Source organism: Moschus berezovskii, chromosome X (assembly GCF_049115385.1).
Source record: "Moschus berezovskii isolate FMDL1 chromosome X, NW_MosBer_1.0, whole genome shotgun sequence".
In the NCBI taxonomy this organism is placed as follows: domain Eukaryota; kingdom Metazoa; phylum Chordata; class Mammalia; order Artiodactyla; family Moschidae; genus Moschus; species Moschus berezovskii.
In genome coordinates, this window is record NC_142488.1 from 7945001 (window position 1) to 7962212 (window position 17212).

At 47.9% G+C, this 17212-nt stretch overlaps 1 protein-coding gene across 8 annotated transcripts in view; it reads left to right on the forward strand.

Moving 5' to 3' along the window:
- Positions 1-17212, forward strand: part of LOC129557897 (F-box-like/WD repeat-containing protein TBL1X) — a 258767-nt gene that overhangs the window by 92589 nt on the left and 148966 nt on the right. For 7 of the 8 annotated variants that reach the window (XM_088833984.1, XM_088833980.1, XM_088833981.1 and 4 more), the window contains exon 2: positions 5981-6054. The exons of the other annotated variant lie outside the window; for it this stretch is intronic. The gene's annotated coding sequence lies outside the window, so the exon portion shown is untranslated. The remainder of the gene's footprint in view (positions 1-5980; positions 6055-17212) is intronic. 8 annotated transcript variants of the gene reach the window in all.

Sequence of the window (17212 nt, forward strand, 5' to 3'; positions counted from 1 at the left end):
GGCTGGGGGAGGGGAGGGCGGGGGACACAATTAGCCCCGTTGGAAAAGCACAGATTTAAAGGATTAACCATCTGGTAGGTTCTGGTGACTCGATGGACATGAGTTTGAGCGAGCCCCGGTAGCTGATGATGGACAGGGAAGCCTGGCGTGCTGCGGTCCACGGGGTCGCCAAGGGTCGGACACGACCAAGCGACTGAACTGAACTGACGTTTCTAGTGAGTTGGCTGAACCCGGAGCGTGTTATTCGGAGGGAAGTCAGTCAGAAAGAGAAAACCGAATGTCGTGTATTAAGACGTGTGTATGGAATCAAGGGCTTTCCTGGAGGCTCAGGTGGTAAAGTGTCTGCCTGCAATGCGGGAGAGCCCGGTTCGACTCCTGGATCAGGAAGATCCCCTGGGGAAGGGATTGGCTACCTACCCCAGGATTCTTGGGCTTCCCTGGTGGCTTAGCTGGTAAAGACTCTGCCTGCAATGCGGGAGACCTGGGTTCGATCCCTGGGGTTGGGAAGATCCCCTGGAGAAGGGAAAGGCTACCCACTCCAGTATTCTGGCCTGGAGAATTCCACTGGACTGTACAAGTCCATGGGGTCGCAAAGAGTCAGACATGGCTGAGCAACTTTCACTTTTCACTTTCATGGGTAAGATAACTAGTTCGTGGGAAGCTGCCTGTATAGCACAGCAAGCCCAGCTCTCTGCTTGTTCCATAATGACCTAGAGGGTTGGGGTGGGGTCGGGGGATGAGAAGGAGGTTCAAGAGGGAAGAGACATATGTATATATATGATTGAATCTCGTTGTTGTACAGCAGAAATTTAACACAGCATTGTAAAGCAATCATTTTCCAATTAAAAGTAAATTTTAAAAAATCTAATATGGACTGAATCATCTGAATATATAAAAAGCACTGGGCGATATTGATAGTGCAGGAAACAACAGCTTCATCATATAGAACCTGAAGTCTGCAAGTACGTAGCAAATGAAGTGGTTCAAATTCTCTGGCATGGAGACTCCTCTCGCTGGAATGTGTCTTAGCTGCTGGCGCTCAGCAGGGTTAATTCTGGGCTCTCTTAAAAAAAAGAAGAGGACTTGGGAGTGCAACTCCTGTGTCATGCTGGTGGTTTCAGAAAACATATTTTAGATTTTTCTCATTTTTTTTCGTGATGGTACAACTTGAGTTTCTCCAGGGTGAACATGTTAATCATTATGGCAACTTCAGAGGGGGAGAAAAAAATTGGTTTGGATGTATTTCTGTGCTCAGGTGGCTGTGGAACACAGATGAATTCTTCTTCACACCTGTCTGCTGGCCCCTCCCCACCAAGTCCTCCCAAAGCAATCCCTTTGCAAATTCTTGGTTCAGTTCCCTGCAAGGTGTTTTCCCTTAGAATTTACCAAGGAAGTCAACAGAAAAATGGTTCCTCCGATTTTCCTTTTTGATGTGGGTGAAACCTCATAAATAATTTAATACCCTCATTTCACAGCTGAGGAGTCTCTGGTCTGGAGAGAGTTTCTTATAATTAATTAGGAGCGAAGTGAGGCTTGTAAGTCTGTTTCTGTCTCTCTCTTTTTTTTTTTAACTAAATATATGTGCATAGTAGTTTGGTGGAAGGGAGACAGAATGGAGCAGTGGAGTGGATTGTGCGTGGGGCAGCTTTTGTCAGCCCTTTGACAGAGTTATCCCTTGTACCGCAAGGAGATCCAACCAGTCCATTCTAAAGGAGATCTGTCCTGGGTGTTCATTGGAAGGACTGATGCTGAAGCTGAAACTCCAATATTTTGGCCACCTCATGCGAAGAACTGACTCATTGGAAAAGCCCCTGATGCTGGGAAAGATGGAAGGTGGGAGGAGAAGGGGACGACAGAGGATGAGATGCTTGGATGGCTTCACCAGCTCAGTGGACAGGAGCTTGAGCAAGCTGCGGGAATTGGTGATGGACAGGGAAGCCTGGCGTGTTGCAGCCCATGGGGTCTGCAAAGAGTCGGACACGACTGAGCGAGTGAAGTGAACTGGTGCCCTGCTCTCCCGGCTCTGGTCTGGACGGCCCTGGAGCCAGCATGCACCACCACTAGCAGCTGTTCTTACGCTGGGTGGCCCCAAGACTGAGGTTGGTCTATGCTGGTCGGGCAGTGGCGGGGAGAGGGGGTCTCTTTCCTGTGCTGTGTGGGGCACCCCTTTCTCTCCCACCAACCAGCCCTCCCTTACTCTGCTATCAGCATCCTTGTTTCCGAGCACCCCTCTCTGACATTTTGGGAAACTTCCATGCCCTCTGCTTGCGCCCACCCGTTGACCTCCAGTACCCCTCACATGACAGTCGCTTTACCTTCCTCTTCACCTGACTTCTTGCGGCAAGGGATGCCGCCGCCTCCGTGAAGTCTTCCTAGGTTTCTTCCGTGCAGGGAGCAGATGCAGAGAAGACGGTGTGTGTTTGTCCATGTCATCCTATGAGCTACGGGCCACCCCCTCCAGTCCTCCGTCTCAGCAGTGGTTACTTGCTAGTCTTCCCCTCTGGTCATCTGAGTGGCGGCTGTCACTAGAAGCCAGGAACACCGCACTGTCTGGGGTTTTTGCCCCGCCTTGCTGCACTCTTGTTTTTCTCTGTCTCACTGGGCAGATCCTCCTCCTCTGGGTTCAGTGGTGGCCTTTACATTTATAGAAATACCATCGAATCTCTTCTTTATCAGATTCTTTCTTGTGAAAGGTTATGAGAAAGATATTGTAATTCCCTGTGCTTACAGTTTAGTTGTGTTTTCATTTTATATATATATGCATCGTAGTGTGTGGTTCTTCATCCCAAATTCCTCATTTATCCCAACTCCTCTTCCCCCTTTAATAACCATCAGTTTGTTTTCTGTGTCTGTGAGTCTGTTTTGTAAAGAAGTTCATTTGTATCATTTCTTCGTTTTTTTAATTGTTTATTAATTTTCTGTGCTGCCCAGCTTGTGAGATCTTAGTTTCCCCCCCTGACCAGGGATTGATTTCGGGTCCTGGGCAGTGAGAGCTCAGAGTCGTAACCACTCACCACCAAACTGCCAGGATATTACATTTTTTTTTTTTTTGGACTCCACGTATAAGTGATGTCATGTGATATCACTTAACTTCAGTCGTGCCTGACTCTCTGCGACCCCATGGACTGTACCCCGCCAGGCTCCTCTGTCCATGGGATTCTCCAGGCAGGAATACTGGCGTGGGTGGCCATGCCCTCCTCCAAGGGGATCTTCCCGACCCAGGGACCAAACCCAGGTCTCTTGCATCTTCTCCTGCACGCAGATTCTTTACCACTGGCGCCACTTGGGAAGCCTTAGTGTGGTAATCTTGAGAGAATCTCAGCGCGGTGACCGTGCTGTCCAGGGGACACTGAGCAGCGAGGGTCAGTTTGGTTGTCACAGCCTGGGTGGATGGCGTGATTCCTATGGCGTCGAGTGGGTAGGGCCCGAAATACTATTCAGAGTCTTCTCATGAGAAGCACAGCCACCTATCTGCACCCCAGAGAACGCGTGCGTGTGTGCTGAGTTGCTTCGGTTGTGTCTGACTCTTTGCGACCCCATGGACTGTATCGCCCACTAGGCTCCTCTGTCCATGGGATTCTCCAGGCCAGAATATGGGAGTGGGTTGCCATGCCCTCCCCCAGGGCATCTTCCGGACCCAGGGATCGAACCTGCATCTCTTAATATCCAGTGCATTGGCGGGTGGCTTTATCATGAGCCCCACCTGGGAAGCCCACTGCATAGAGTCATCTGGTCCCAATGCCAGTACTGCTGAGGAGAAATCCCACTCCAGGTGCATCCCAGCCAGGCCCACAGCTCCAGCGGTCACGGTTGAAGTGAAGCTAAGTCACTCACTCATGTCTGACTCTTTGCGACCCCGTGGACCATAGCCCACCAGGCTCCTCCATCCATGGGATTTTCCTGGCAAGGATACTGGAGTGGGTTGCCATTTCCTTCTCCAGGGGAATCTTCCTGACCCAGGGATTGAACCCGGCTCTCCTGCATTGTAAACAGACGCTTTACTGTCTGAGCCACCAGGGAAGTCCATTGGTTACACAGACCTAACTCTGGGACTGTGACCTCTGCCACCTGCTAAGACGTGTACGATCACCTAGTTTAAGAATCCGCTCAGAGAGTGGGCGAGCCAACAGATGTTTCAGGAAAAGTTGACACCTTCAAAAGCTTTTGCTCTCTCCTCCACTCCGACTTCCCAGACATCGCAGCTTTGGCTCGAGCTCTGAACCTGGAAGGCGTCTTACTGCTGCTGCCCCCAGCCCCAGCACACATGCGCTGACCCGGGCATCCCCCGGGTCTCACCTCCAGGACCCCGTGGGCTCCGTGCGGCTTCTGGCCACCTCCGTGGTCCCCGCCGGCCCTGTGCGAGCTCACCCGTGTTCCTCTGCTGGGCGAGAGCTTCTCTAAGCCTTTTGTCCTGAGAATGATGGGAGCCCTGAAGGGTTTTATTTTAAGTGGGAGGATGGTCAGATTTTCTCTTCTCATTCAGCCTGGTGCTGGGTGAAGAGAGATCGGGGAGGAGGAGGCAGACCCCTTTCTGAGGCTGGCAGCGCCGTCTGTGGCCCAGGATCCGCTGTCGCTCGCTTCTGTGGCGCCGTCCCCTGGCCGCTCCTCGCCGTGTCCCCGTCACCCAGGTCGCCATCGCCACTGGACCGCTGCTTTCACGCGCCTTCAAGGGCTGCCTCCTCACGGGGTCCCATCTCGGCCCCCAGCGTGAGCTCAGCTCCGTGTCCGATGCTCACTTCTTCCCCCACTGCGGGTTCGAGTGTCATCACTTCACTCACATGGTCTTGTACGTTTTCTTACTAGATTGTTGTCACTGCTCTGTTCTCGCTGAGATCCCCCCGCTTCTCCCTGTCCAGATACTTAAGTGTCCCGCGACCGCAGACATCAAGTGTTCCCTGATGCCAGGTGCATCGCCGTGCGACGTTTGCTCTTTCCACACGGCTGGACGTGGAGCTCTCAGTGAGAAGGTGCCTGGGTGCATCAAATCGAGCGAGAAATCACCTGTTTTTCATTTCATGTGTTCCTAGCGTGCTTAGAGAACAGGGAGCACTGGCTAGATGCTCCAGCTGGCTAGACGACCGCTCTTTGAATCGCTTACTTCTGGAGCGTTGTGGAGTGTGCAGAGATCAGTGAGATGTGTCTCATGTTTTGGGGTGATTGGAGTATCTAGTGAGGTGATCATTGCTAGTTTGAGATGGAGAATTTTGAACAGATTTCGTGTGGACAGGCTCAGTGTGCTCCGAGTCACAAGACTGAATGTCACCGATGGTGGTTTTCCACCATCTGACACCGTTACTGTTTCAGCTTCCTAAGACAGCCCCCGCCCGCCCCGAACCCGCTTCAGAAATCTGCCTAAGTCTTTGAACGGTCGAGAATGTAGTCGAGATGTTTTTGTTGACTTTTTTTGTTTTTGAACGGCCACAAGGGAGATCTGGCAATTTTTATTGAATTCACCAGGATCTATTTTCCAGATTCTGTTGTAATATTTACTGCATTAAAAAAAAAATCTTAAAAAATAGTCAGTGTGATACAGTGCAATTTGTTGTTGTTTACTCCTGCTGCTGCTGCTGCTAAGTCGCTTCAGTCGTGTCCGACTCTGTGCGACCCCATAGACGGCAGCCCACCAGGCTCCCCCGTCCCTGGGATTCTCCAGGCAAGAACACTGGAGTGGGTTGCCATTTCCTTCTCCAATGCATGAAAGGAAAAGTGAAAGTGAAGTCCCTCTGTTGTGTCCGACTCTTAGCGACCCCATAGACTGAAGCCTACCAGGCTCCTCCGTCCATGGGATTTTCCAGGCGAGAGTATTGGAGTGGGCTGCCATTGCCTTCTCCACTAAGTCGTGTCCAACTCTTTTGAGACCCCAGGGGCTGTAACACACCAGGCTCCTCTGTCTGTGGGGTTTCCCAAGCTAGAATACTGGAATGGGTTTCTCTGACTTCTTTTTTTTTGCCTGATTTTGGATGTATGTTTTTGTTGACAGGTGACCGAAGACAGAAAACAGGCCTAAAAGTGAACCCCAGAAGGAAGACGAGATTTGCCTACATTTGTCTCTGAGTAAGTAAAATTGTAAAATGGATTTCTTTCTTATTCCATAAAGAAGTATCCTGTCAACTGGTCCATGTGTGTTTTTTTTTTTTTTTTAATTCACTATTACTTGTTGGCTGTGTGTACCAGAAACAGTAATTTCTCAAGATGTTTTGTAATAGCTGATTTGGTAACCGAAAAGAAACATGCTGTGTATCTTGTCTGTGTTGGCACTTCGTAAGAAACTCTTGTTTCATGGAGTGTTTGGAAAGTCAGAAATTTTAGGAAACAGACATGGACATGGTTATTGTATGCTTTTGAAAGAAACATCATTTCTTTCATCCACGGCCTAGTTTGTGGTCCAGACAGAACTTTCCATAAACGCCTGTTGGACAGCATCGTGAGGCCACGTGGCCTGTGCTGGGGGCACCTGGGGAGGCGTTTTCCTTCCGTCTGAGCCCCCCATGGACTGTCATGAGGGCACCGAGATCCCAGGCAGGGTGCGTAGGACGGGGACCTCTGTGGTCTGGAATCATCGTTTTGGCTGCTGCATTTCACCCAGCTTGCAGCAAGGCCCGGGTCTCACCCAGATCAAAAGCTTCCTTTTCAAGACCCCCTTTTTATGAAAGTCTTCTGTTTCTGGGGTGACCGTTCTTTGAATCTCTTACTTCTGGAGCATTGTAGAGTGTGTGGAGATTAAGTGAAATGTGTCTCGTGTTTTGGGGGAAGGCGTTACAGGTCCTAGAAAGCCGTGGCATGGATGGGTGTCCCATGGACAGTGCAGACGTCTCCTGCTGTGGGAATTCCCGGGAAGGATCTACGAACCTGCCTTGCAAGCCGCTGAGGAAGGCTGGACCTTTGTTTTCAAAGGGAGACTTGGGCTGGCTTTGGTGGCGCTTGGGGTCTCAGTGCGTGGTGAAGCTAAGCTACTCTCTGGGCAAAGAGGAACGAGCAATAAGGTGTTTTTGTTTCTTTAAAGGGAGAAGTTGATAAGCCAGCCTGGTGGAATGCAGGGGAGTGATGGGGATTATTGTTGTTTAGTCGCCCAGTTGTGTCCGACCCTTTGCAATCCCGTGGGCTGCAGCGCGCCAGGCTTTCCCTGAGGAAAAGGCAAGGACCCTGACATTAACCCTGCCCATCCAGTGCCCAGAGGAGTCTGATTCTGATTCTCCTAGCATCAGAGCTTTTATCTCTGTTTACCTAGACATGCCTGGGGTCACATACTCATCATCAGTAACAGATGGGCTGCATGTGATTTGAAACAATATCATAGGTGACCTTTTAAAGCAACCACCCCCGGCTCCCTGGGGTGAAGAAAGAACAATAAATCATGGCAAGATACTTACATAACAACTCAACTGCCAGACACTGCTGTCTCGCGTTAACAACTTGATTACGTTGTTATTCACATAGCCGACAGTTTGCCCATTCGAGCGTACGTTTTGGTGGTTTTTACAATATTCACAGAGTTCCGCAGCCATCGCCACAACTGATTCTAAACCATTTCCTCGCTCCCCAAAGAACCGCATGGACCCATGAGAACTTGTTCAGGCCTCCCCCAGTCACCACCCGTCGATGGTCAGCATCTCTGGATTTGTTCATTCTGGATGTTCCATGTAAATTCAATCATGCAGTGTGTGTGTGCTTCGTGGACGGTTGGTTTTTCACTCGATGGAAAGTTTTCAAGGTTCAACCGTGTTGTTGCATTCATTTTGATGACCAGACCCAGTTCCACAGGATGAATAGCCCATGTTTGCTGTATCTGTTCATCAGTGAGACACTGTTACTTTTGAAGGTTTCTATTTTTCCAGTGGTCATGTATGGATGTGAGAGTTGGACTGTGAAGAAAGCTGATCGCCGAAGAATTGATGCTTTTGAACTGTGGTGCTGGAGAAGACTCTTGAGAGTCCCTTGGACTGCAAGGAGATCCAGCCAGTCCATTCTAAAGGAGATCAATCCTGGCTGTTCATTGGAAGGACTGATGCTAAAGCTGAAACTCCAGTACTTTGGCCATCTCATGCGATGAGTTGACTCACTGGAAAAGACTCTGATGCTGGAAAGGATTGGGGGAGGGAGGAGAAGGGGATGACAGAGAATGAGATGGCTGGATGGCATCACCGACTCGATGAACATGAGTTTGAGTGAACTCCAGGAGTTGGTGATGGACAGGGAGGCTTGGCGTGCTGTGATTCATGGGGTCGCAAAGAGTTGGACACGACTGAGCAACTGAACTGATCTGAACTGAACTGAACCAGCAAGCAGCTTCAGTCGTGTCCCACTCTTTGCAACACCATGAAATGTATAGCCTGCCAGGCTCCTCTGTCTGTGGGATTCTCACTGGAGGGAATTGCCCATGCCCTCCTCCAGGGGATCTTCCTGACCCAGGGACTGAAACCACAGTCTCTTACATCTCCTGCACGAGCGTCATCCGGGAAGCAAAAAAATAGCAAATTGAGGTCTCAGGTACCCTCCCCCACCTTCCCTGGTCTTTTGTGAAGATACTATGTTATCAAAAGTAGGAAACTGACAGCCGCAGTTTTGCAATGATGCAACCCTGGTCAAGAATGATCTTTCTGCCATTAGGGTGGTACCATCTGCATATCTGAGGTTGTTGATACTTCTCCCTGCAGTCTTGATTCCAGCTTGTGGATATTTCTGCTTGCAATCTTGATTCCAGCTTGTACCTCATCCAGCGCGGCATTTCGCGTGATAATGTTGTTCAGTTGCTTGGTCGTGTCCAACTCTTTGAGACCCCACGGACTCCAGGCTTCCTTGTCCTTCACCATCTCCCAGAGCTTGCTCAAACTCATGTCCATCGAGTCGGTGATGCCATCCAACCATCCCATCTTCTGTCGTCCCCTTTTCCTCTTGCCTTCTATCTTTCCCAGCATCAGGGTCTTTTCTAAGGAGTCAGTTCTTCGTATCAGGTGGCCAAAGTGTTGGACCTTCAGCTTCAGCATCAGTCTTTTCCAGTGGATATTCAGGACTGATTTCCTTTAGGATGGGCTGGTTGGATCTCCTTGCAGTCCAAGGGACTCTCAAGAGTCTTCTCCAACGCCACAGTTGGAAAGCATTAGTTCTTCAGCGCTCAGCTTTCTTTATGGTCTGACTCTCAAATCCATACATGACTAGTGGAAAAACCATAGCCTTCAGTAGACAGATCTTTGTTGGCCAAGTAATGTCTCTGCTTTTTAATATGCTGTCTAGTTTGGTCACAACTTCAGCTGTACTCTGCATATAAGTTAAATGAGCAGGATGACAATAAACGGCCTTGATGAACTCCTTTCCCAACTTGGAACGGGTCTGTTGGGGTGGGATTTGGCCTGGTATAAGGATATGGGTGAGCCGTTCCCAGCAACTCTTTTCTGTTCATAAAATCCTAAAAGGGCTCAAAGGACTGCGTTTAGAATTAGCTGTGATGCTGAGACGGGTGATTACCTGGAGCCTGGATACAGTCCCGGTAGAATTGTTGATGGTTCGAGCCAGACAGTGTGGCAGCGACTAAACAGCGTGTTCTGTGAATCTCATCTGGACGGTCCGCCGTGTTAAAGACCAACCCAGTTGCAGGGGTTTTTCATACTAAGGTATTGCAGGCTGTGGCACGGGTTGGTACGTGGGTATTGTTCGGCAGGCTTGGGGTGCCATGGGCTAGGCGTAGGGTGTTGCTCATTTGACTTATCAGAATCCATAAAACATCCAGGTGCCCTGGCAACCATAACTAGTTGATTGGAAGGCGTGAATTCCACATGGATAATGGTGTACTGCAGTTTCATTTTCTGAGGTCTCCCGCTGATGAAAAGTGCGTGATGAGGTGCTGTCTGACAGCGTGGTTCATCCCTTGCTGCCAGTCTTCGCTTGAGGTTTATTCAGTGTTCTTTTCGTCCAGACAGCCTTTGCCTTCTTGAATTTCCAGAACACAGGGGTAGAGCCCCACAGACACACCCTCCCTTCTGGTTTTCGGGAAAAAAAAAACAAAACCGCTTTCTCTTGAGAAACCACTCCTTTTCTCTCAAACCCACGAAAACGTGTGCTGTCGGCAGGAGCGTGCCCACAATGGATGGATCGGGAGTGTAGTGAGTCTCTTCTTCATAGAACTTGATGCAAATGGACATTGTCCTGTGCTAAGGCACTTCAGGCGTGTCCAGCTCTGTGCAACCCCGTGGACTGGAGCCCGCCAGGCTCCTCTGTCCATGGGGATTCTCCAGGCAAGAATACTGGAGCGGGTCAATTGCCATTGCCTCCTCCAGGGGGATCTTCCCCACCCAGGGATCAAATCCATGTTTCTTATGTCTCCTGCATTGGCAGGCTGGTTCTTTACTGCTTAGCACCACCTGGGAAGGTATAAATGGACGTTGAGTTCCGATTAATTAAAATTGAAGAATAGGCTCTAGAAACTGGCTGTAGCTTCTGGTTGTAAAATGGCCTGAAGGTGATGGCAGCTTTCTTTCATTTCTGACATCTGTTACTCCTTCTGACTCTTAACGCCAAATCAGAGAGGGTTGTTTTTCTTAGCGTAACCTTTTGGTTTTCTTCCTAAACATGGGCGGTTCCTGAAGATCTCCTTCTTGGTTTAGGACAGGGGTTCTCCACTGGGGGCAGTCTTTTACCACCACCACCCCTACCCTGGGACACTTGGCAAATTCTAGAGACAGGTTTGGTTGTCATATATGATTGATTTGATGGGAGGGGGTGATCCTGGCATCTGAGGATGCGGCCAAACACCCCACCGCGGACAGGACAGCCTCTCCTACCTTCTCACACACCAAAGAATTCAGATCAGTCGCTCAGTCGTGTCCGACTATTTGCGACCCCATGAATCACAGCACGCCAGGCCTCCCTGTCCATCACCAATGCCCAGAGTTCACTCAAACTCATGTCCATAGTCAGTGATGCCATCCAGCCATCTCATTCTCTGTCGTTCCCTTCTCCTCCCACCCCCAGTCCTTCCCAGCATCAGAGTCTTTCCAGTGAGTCAACTCGTCACATGAGGTGGCCAAAGTATTGCAGTTTCAGTTTTAGCATCAGTCCTTCCAATGAACACCCAGGATTGATCTCCTTTAGAATGGACTGGTTGGATCTCCTTGCAGTCCAAGGGACTCTCAAGAGTCTTCTCCAGCACCACAGTTCAAAAGCATCGATTCTTCGGCGATCAGCTTTCTTCACAGTCCAACTCTCACATCCATACATGACCACGGGAAAAACCATAGCCTTGACTAGACGGACCTTGGTTGGCAAAGTAATGTCTCTGCTTTTTAATATGCTATTTAGGTTGGTCATAACTTTCCTTCCAAGGAGTAAACGTCTTTTAATTTCATGGCTGCAGTCACCATCTGCAGTGATTTTGGAGCCCCCAAAAATAAAGTCTGACACTGTTTCCACTGTTTCCCCATCTATTTGCCATGAAGTGATGGGACCAGATGCCATGATCTTTATTTTCTGAATGTTGAGCTTCAAGCCAACCTTTTCACTCTCCTCTTTCACTTTCATCAAGAGGCTTTTGAGTTCCTCTTCACTTTCTGCCATAAGGGTGGTGTCATCTGCATATCTGAAGTTATTGATATTTCTCCCAGCAATCTTGATTCCAGCTTGTGCTTCTTCCAGCCCAGCGTTCCTCATGATGTACTCTGCATATAAGTTAAATAAGCAAGGTGACAATATACAGCTTTGACGTACTCCTTTTCCTATTTGGAACCAGTCTGTTGTTCCATGTACAGTTCTAACTGTTGCTTCCTGACCTGCATACAGGTTTCTCAAGAGTCAGGTCAGGTGGTCTGGGATTCCCATGTCTTTCAGAATGTTCCACAGTTTTTTGTGATCGACACAGTCAAAGGCTTTGGCATAGTCAATGAAGCAGAAATAGATGTTTTTCTGGAACTCTCTTGCTTTCTCCATGATCGAGCTGATGTTGGAAATTTGATCTCTGGTGCCTCTGCCTTTTCTAAACCCTGCTTGAACATCTGGGAGTTCACGGTTCACATATTGCTGAAGCCTGGCTTGGAGGATTTTGAGCATGACTTTACTGCGTGTGAGATGAGTGCAATTGTGTGATAGTTTGAGCATTCTTTGGCATTGCCTTTCTTTCGAATTGGAATGAAGACTGACCTTTTCCAGTCCTGTGGCCACTGCTGAGTTTTCCAAATTTGCTGGCATATTGAGTGCAGCACTTTCACAGCATCATCTTTCAAGATTTGAAATAGCTCAACTGGAATTCCATCACCTCCACTAGCTTTGTTCGTAGTGATGCTTTCTAAGGCCCACTTGACTTCACATTCCAAGATGTCTGGTTCTAGGTCAGTGATCACGTTATCGTGACTATCTTGGTCGTGAAGATCTTTTTTGTACAGTTCTTTTGTGTATTCTTGCCACCTCTTCTTAATATCTTCTGCTTCTGTTAGGTCCATACCATTTCTGTCCTTTATCGAGCCCATCTTTGCATGAAATGTTCCCTTGGAATCTCTAATTTTCTTGAGATCTCTTGTTTTTCCCATTCTGTTGTTTTCCTCTATTTCTTTGCATTGATCGCTGAGGAAAGCTTTCTTATCTGTCCTTGCTATTCTTTGGAACTCTGCATTCAGATGCTTATATCTTTCCTTTTCTCCTTTGCTTTTCGCTTCTCTTCTTTTCACAGCTATTTGTAAGGCCTCCTCAGACAGCCATTTCGCTTTTTTGCATTTCTTTTCCATGGGGATGGTCTTGGTCCCTGTCCCCTGTACAATGTCACAAACCTCTGTCCAGAGTTCATCAGGCACTCTATCAGATCTAGTCCCTTAAATCTATTTCTCACTTCCACTGTGTAATCATAAGGGATTTGATTTAGGTCATATCTGAATGGTCTAGTGGTTTTCCCTACTTTCTTCAATTTCAGCCTGAATTTGGCAATAAGGAGTTCATGATCTGAGCCACAGTCAGCTCCTGGTCTTGTTTTTGCTGACTGTATAGAGCTTCTCCATCTTTGGCTGCAAAGAATATACTCAGTCTGATTTCGGTGTTGACCATCTGGTGATGTCCATGTGTAGAGTCTTCTCTTCTGTTGTTGAAAGAGGGTGTTTGCTATGACCAGTGTGTTCTCTTGGCAAAACTCTATTAGCCTTTTCCCTGCTTCATTCCGTGCTCCAAGGCCAAATTTGCCTGTTACTCCAGGTGTTTCTTGACTTCCTACTTTTGCATTCCAGTCCCCTGTAATGAAAAGGACATCTTTTTTGGGTGTTAGTTCTAAAAGGTCTTGTAGGTCTTCATAGAACCGTTCAACTTCGGCTTCTTCAGCGTTACTGGTTGGGGCATAGACTTGAATTACTGTAATATTGAATGGTTTGCCTTGGAAACGAACAGAAATCATTCTGTCATTTTTAAGATTGCATCCAAGTACTGATTTTCGGATTCTTTTGTTGACCATGATGGCTACTCCATTTCTTCTAAGGGATTCCTGCCCACAGTAGTAGATTTAATGGTCATCTGAGTTAAATTCACCCATTCCAGTCCATTTTAGTTCACTGATTCCTAGAATGTCGATGTTCACTCTTGCCATCTCCTGTTTGACCACTTCCAATTTGCCTTGATTCATGGACCTAACATTCCAGGTTTCTACGCCAAGGAATTATCCAACCCCAAATGGGCTTCCCTGATAGCTCAGTTGGTAAAGAATCCGCTTCCAATGCAGGAGACCCTGGTTTGATTCCTGGGTCGGGAAGTTCCCCAGGAGAGGGCTACCCACTCCAGTATTCTGGCCTGGGGAATTCCATGGACTGTATATTCCATGGGGTCACAAAGAATAGGACACACCTTTGCGACTTTCACTTTCAAATGTTGGTAGTATGAACTTGACTGGTTTAGGATTTGCCCCCAAACTTGGCATATATGAATATTGCCCTTCATCTTGTTTCACAGTAGTTAGCGACTGTTGGCATTGACTCTGAAGCTCTGTGGTAAGGAGTAATACACTTTTAGTCCTCCTGTGATGATTCTCGGGCTTCCCAGGTGGCTCAGTGATTAAGAATCTGCCTGCCAAGCAGGAGCCATGGGATTGATCCCTGAGTCAGGAAGATCCCCTGGAGAAGGACATGGCAACCCACTCCAGTATTCTTGCCTGGAGAATCCCATGGACAGAGAGGAGCCTGGTGGGATATGGTCCATGGGGTCAGAGAGTTGGACACGACTGAGCACGCACGCATGCACGCATGATGACTCCAATACTCAACATGACTATGCTTTTAGAAATGAATATATTTGGGTTTCTGTTCCTAAATTTTGTTTCGTCACAGGAAGAACTACATTTTTGAAAGTGTGATTATATGGATAAATTCATAAGCCTCAGTTGGATTCATTGTGATTTATAGTCTATGAAAAAGTTTGCATAATTTTCTTAATGGTCAATAGTAATTCTAAATCTTATTACTTTAAAATACTTGTGGGGAGTTTCCCGGTGGTCCCAGTGGTTAGGACTTGGTCCTTTCACTTCTAAGGACGCAGATTTGACCCCTGCTTGGGAAATAGATTCCACAACGTGTGCCATGAGGCCACCAGAGGGAAAAAAAAATTGCAGAATCCTCCACGTTTGTACTTTTATGAGACACCCCTATGCACAATTAGCAAATTTTTAACGGAATCCTAAGATGAAGTACAGTCCAGAAAGCTATAACAGAAAGGTCAAGCCTTCACTTAATGCCTATTTAAGTCGGATTTACAAAGCATCATGTTTTACAGTGATAAAATATGCGTAACATATAATACACCATGCTAACCATTTTTCCCCGGTGAGTGACAGTTTTATTTCCTGTCTTAACCATTTTTAGATGCATAGTTCACTATCATTGGGCTTCCCTGGTGGCTCAGCTGGTAAAGAATCCGCCAGCAGTGAGGGAGACCTGGGTTCGATCCCTGGGTTGGGAAGATCCCCTGGAGAAGGGAAAGGCTACCCATTCCAGTGTTCTGACCTGGAGAATTCCATGGACTGTATAGTCCCTGGGGTCGAAAAGAGTCAGACACGACTGAACGACTTTCATTGTCATTAAGTACATTTACCTTGCTATATAGCCATCACCACCATCCCCATGTAGAACTTTTTTCCATCTTGCCAAGCTAACATTACATATGCCTTTAAACAACTCTCTTCCCCTCCCGCAGCCCCTGGCACCCACGGTTCCGCTTTATATTAATGTCTCTGCAGTTGAGACTTCTAAGCACCGCATGTAAGTGGAATCACATGAGATTTGTCCTTTTGAGCCTGTTTTAGTTGACCCAGTGAAATGTCTTTGCAGTTTAATGATGGGGTAGCTTGTGTTTTCCTTTTTGTGGCTAAATAATGTTCTATCGTGTGTGTGTGTGTGTGTGTGTGTGTGTGTGTCTGTGTCTGTGTGTTTTTACCCCATGAATGGATAGTTGAGTGATTTGCGAAGAAATCTTTTAAAGCTGGGTCCCGTGACTTCCCTGCTGGTCCTGTGGCTAAGACTCCACGCTCTCAAGGCAGGGAGGGGTAGGATTCCCAATCGGGGAACTATATTGCATGCTGCAAGGAAGGCCCAACACAGCCCACGAAAGAATATATCAATTTTGAAAAAAGAAAGTGTGGGAGTCCTTTTTATATCTGGCCTGTGGCCACTCTTTAGACCTGGAAAGCGATTCCAGGAGGCGTGTGGGGTCCATGGTATGGTACTCACATGGAAAAACTCCAGAATCTTCTTCTATACTCTTCCTCAAGTGCCTTAAGGCAGTCTTCCACTGATTTAGGAAGTGTCTTCTGAGATGAGCTTCTATTTGTTCATCCCACCTGCCTCATTCCATCCGGCCTCCACGGGAAAGAGCCATAGAGGAAATGTTTGGATGCACAGCAGGCATGTTCAGAACCATGGCCTGTGCCGGCCAATGTCTCCCGTGCTGTTTTCCAGTGAGATGGCTTCCTCCTGAGCTGTTTTTAAAATATATATATAATTTTACTGATTCATTTATTGTTTAACTCTGCTGGGTCTTCCATTGGGCTTCCCTGGTGGCTCAGCTGGTGAAGAATCCGCCTGCACACTGTTTACAATCGCCAGGACATGGAAGCAACCTGGATGTCCATCAGCAGGCGAATGGATAAGAAGGCCGTGGTTCATATACACAATGGAGTATTACTCAGCCATTAAAAAGAATGCATTTGAATCCGTTCTAATGAGGTGGATGAAACTGGAGCCTATTGTCCAGGGCGAAATAAGTCAGAAAAACACCAATACAGTATACTAACGCATATATATGGAAATTAGAAAGACGGTAATGATAACCCTGTATGCGAGACAGCAAAAGAGACAGATATAAAGAACAGTGTGTTGGACTCTGTGGGAGAAGGTGAGCGTGGAATGATTTGGGAGAATGGCATTGAAACATGTATATTATCAAATGTGAAACAGATCGCCAGTCCAGGTTCATTGCATGAGACAGGGTGCTCAGGGCCGGTGCGGTGGGATGACCCAGAGGGATGGGATGGGGAGGGAGTTGGGAGGGGGGTTCAGGATGGGGAACCCATGCACACCCGTGGCTGATTCATGTCAGTGTATGGCAAAACCACTACAGTATTGTAAAGTAAGTAGGCTCCAATTAAAGGGGAAAAAAAAAAAAGAAATACAAAAATGTGATAATACCAAAAAACAGAAAAGGAATCCACCTGCAGTGTGGGGGACCTGGGTTCGATCCCCGGGTTGGGAAGATCCTCGTGGAGAAGGGAAAGGTGACTCACTGCAGTACCACTGCTGTTTGGGCTTGCTTTCTAGCTGCAGAGATCGGGACCTTCTCTCTGTAAAGCTGCAGTGCACACGCTTGTCACTGCGGTGGCTTCTGTTGTTGCAGAGCTCAGTCTCTAGAGTGTTGAGTCTTTAGTAGTTTTGGAGCACTGGCTCTCAGGGGCAAGGGCTTCAGAAGTTGGGGTGCACAGTCTTAGTTGGTCCATGGCATGTGGGATCTTCCCAGGGCCAGGGATCAAACCCGTGTCTCCTGCATGGCAGGCGGATTCTTCACCACTGAGCCACCAGGGAAGCCACCTCCTTAGGAGCTGACCACAGCCCCAAAGAGGGATGGGTGAATGTCCCGTACTGCCCACTGACTCTGCTTGCCTGTTCCTAACTCCTTTTCTCTCTCTGCGAAACTGTCAGCTCCGGCGCTGTGTGTATACACTTTTGAGACACTTTGTAATCAACGTGATGAAGTCTTTATGTGAAAGGGT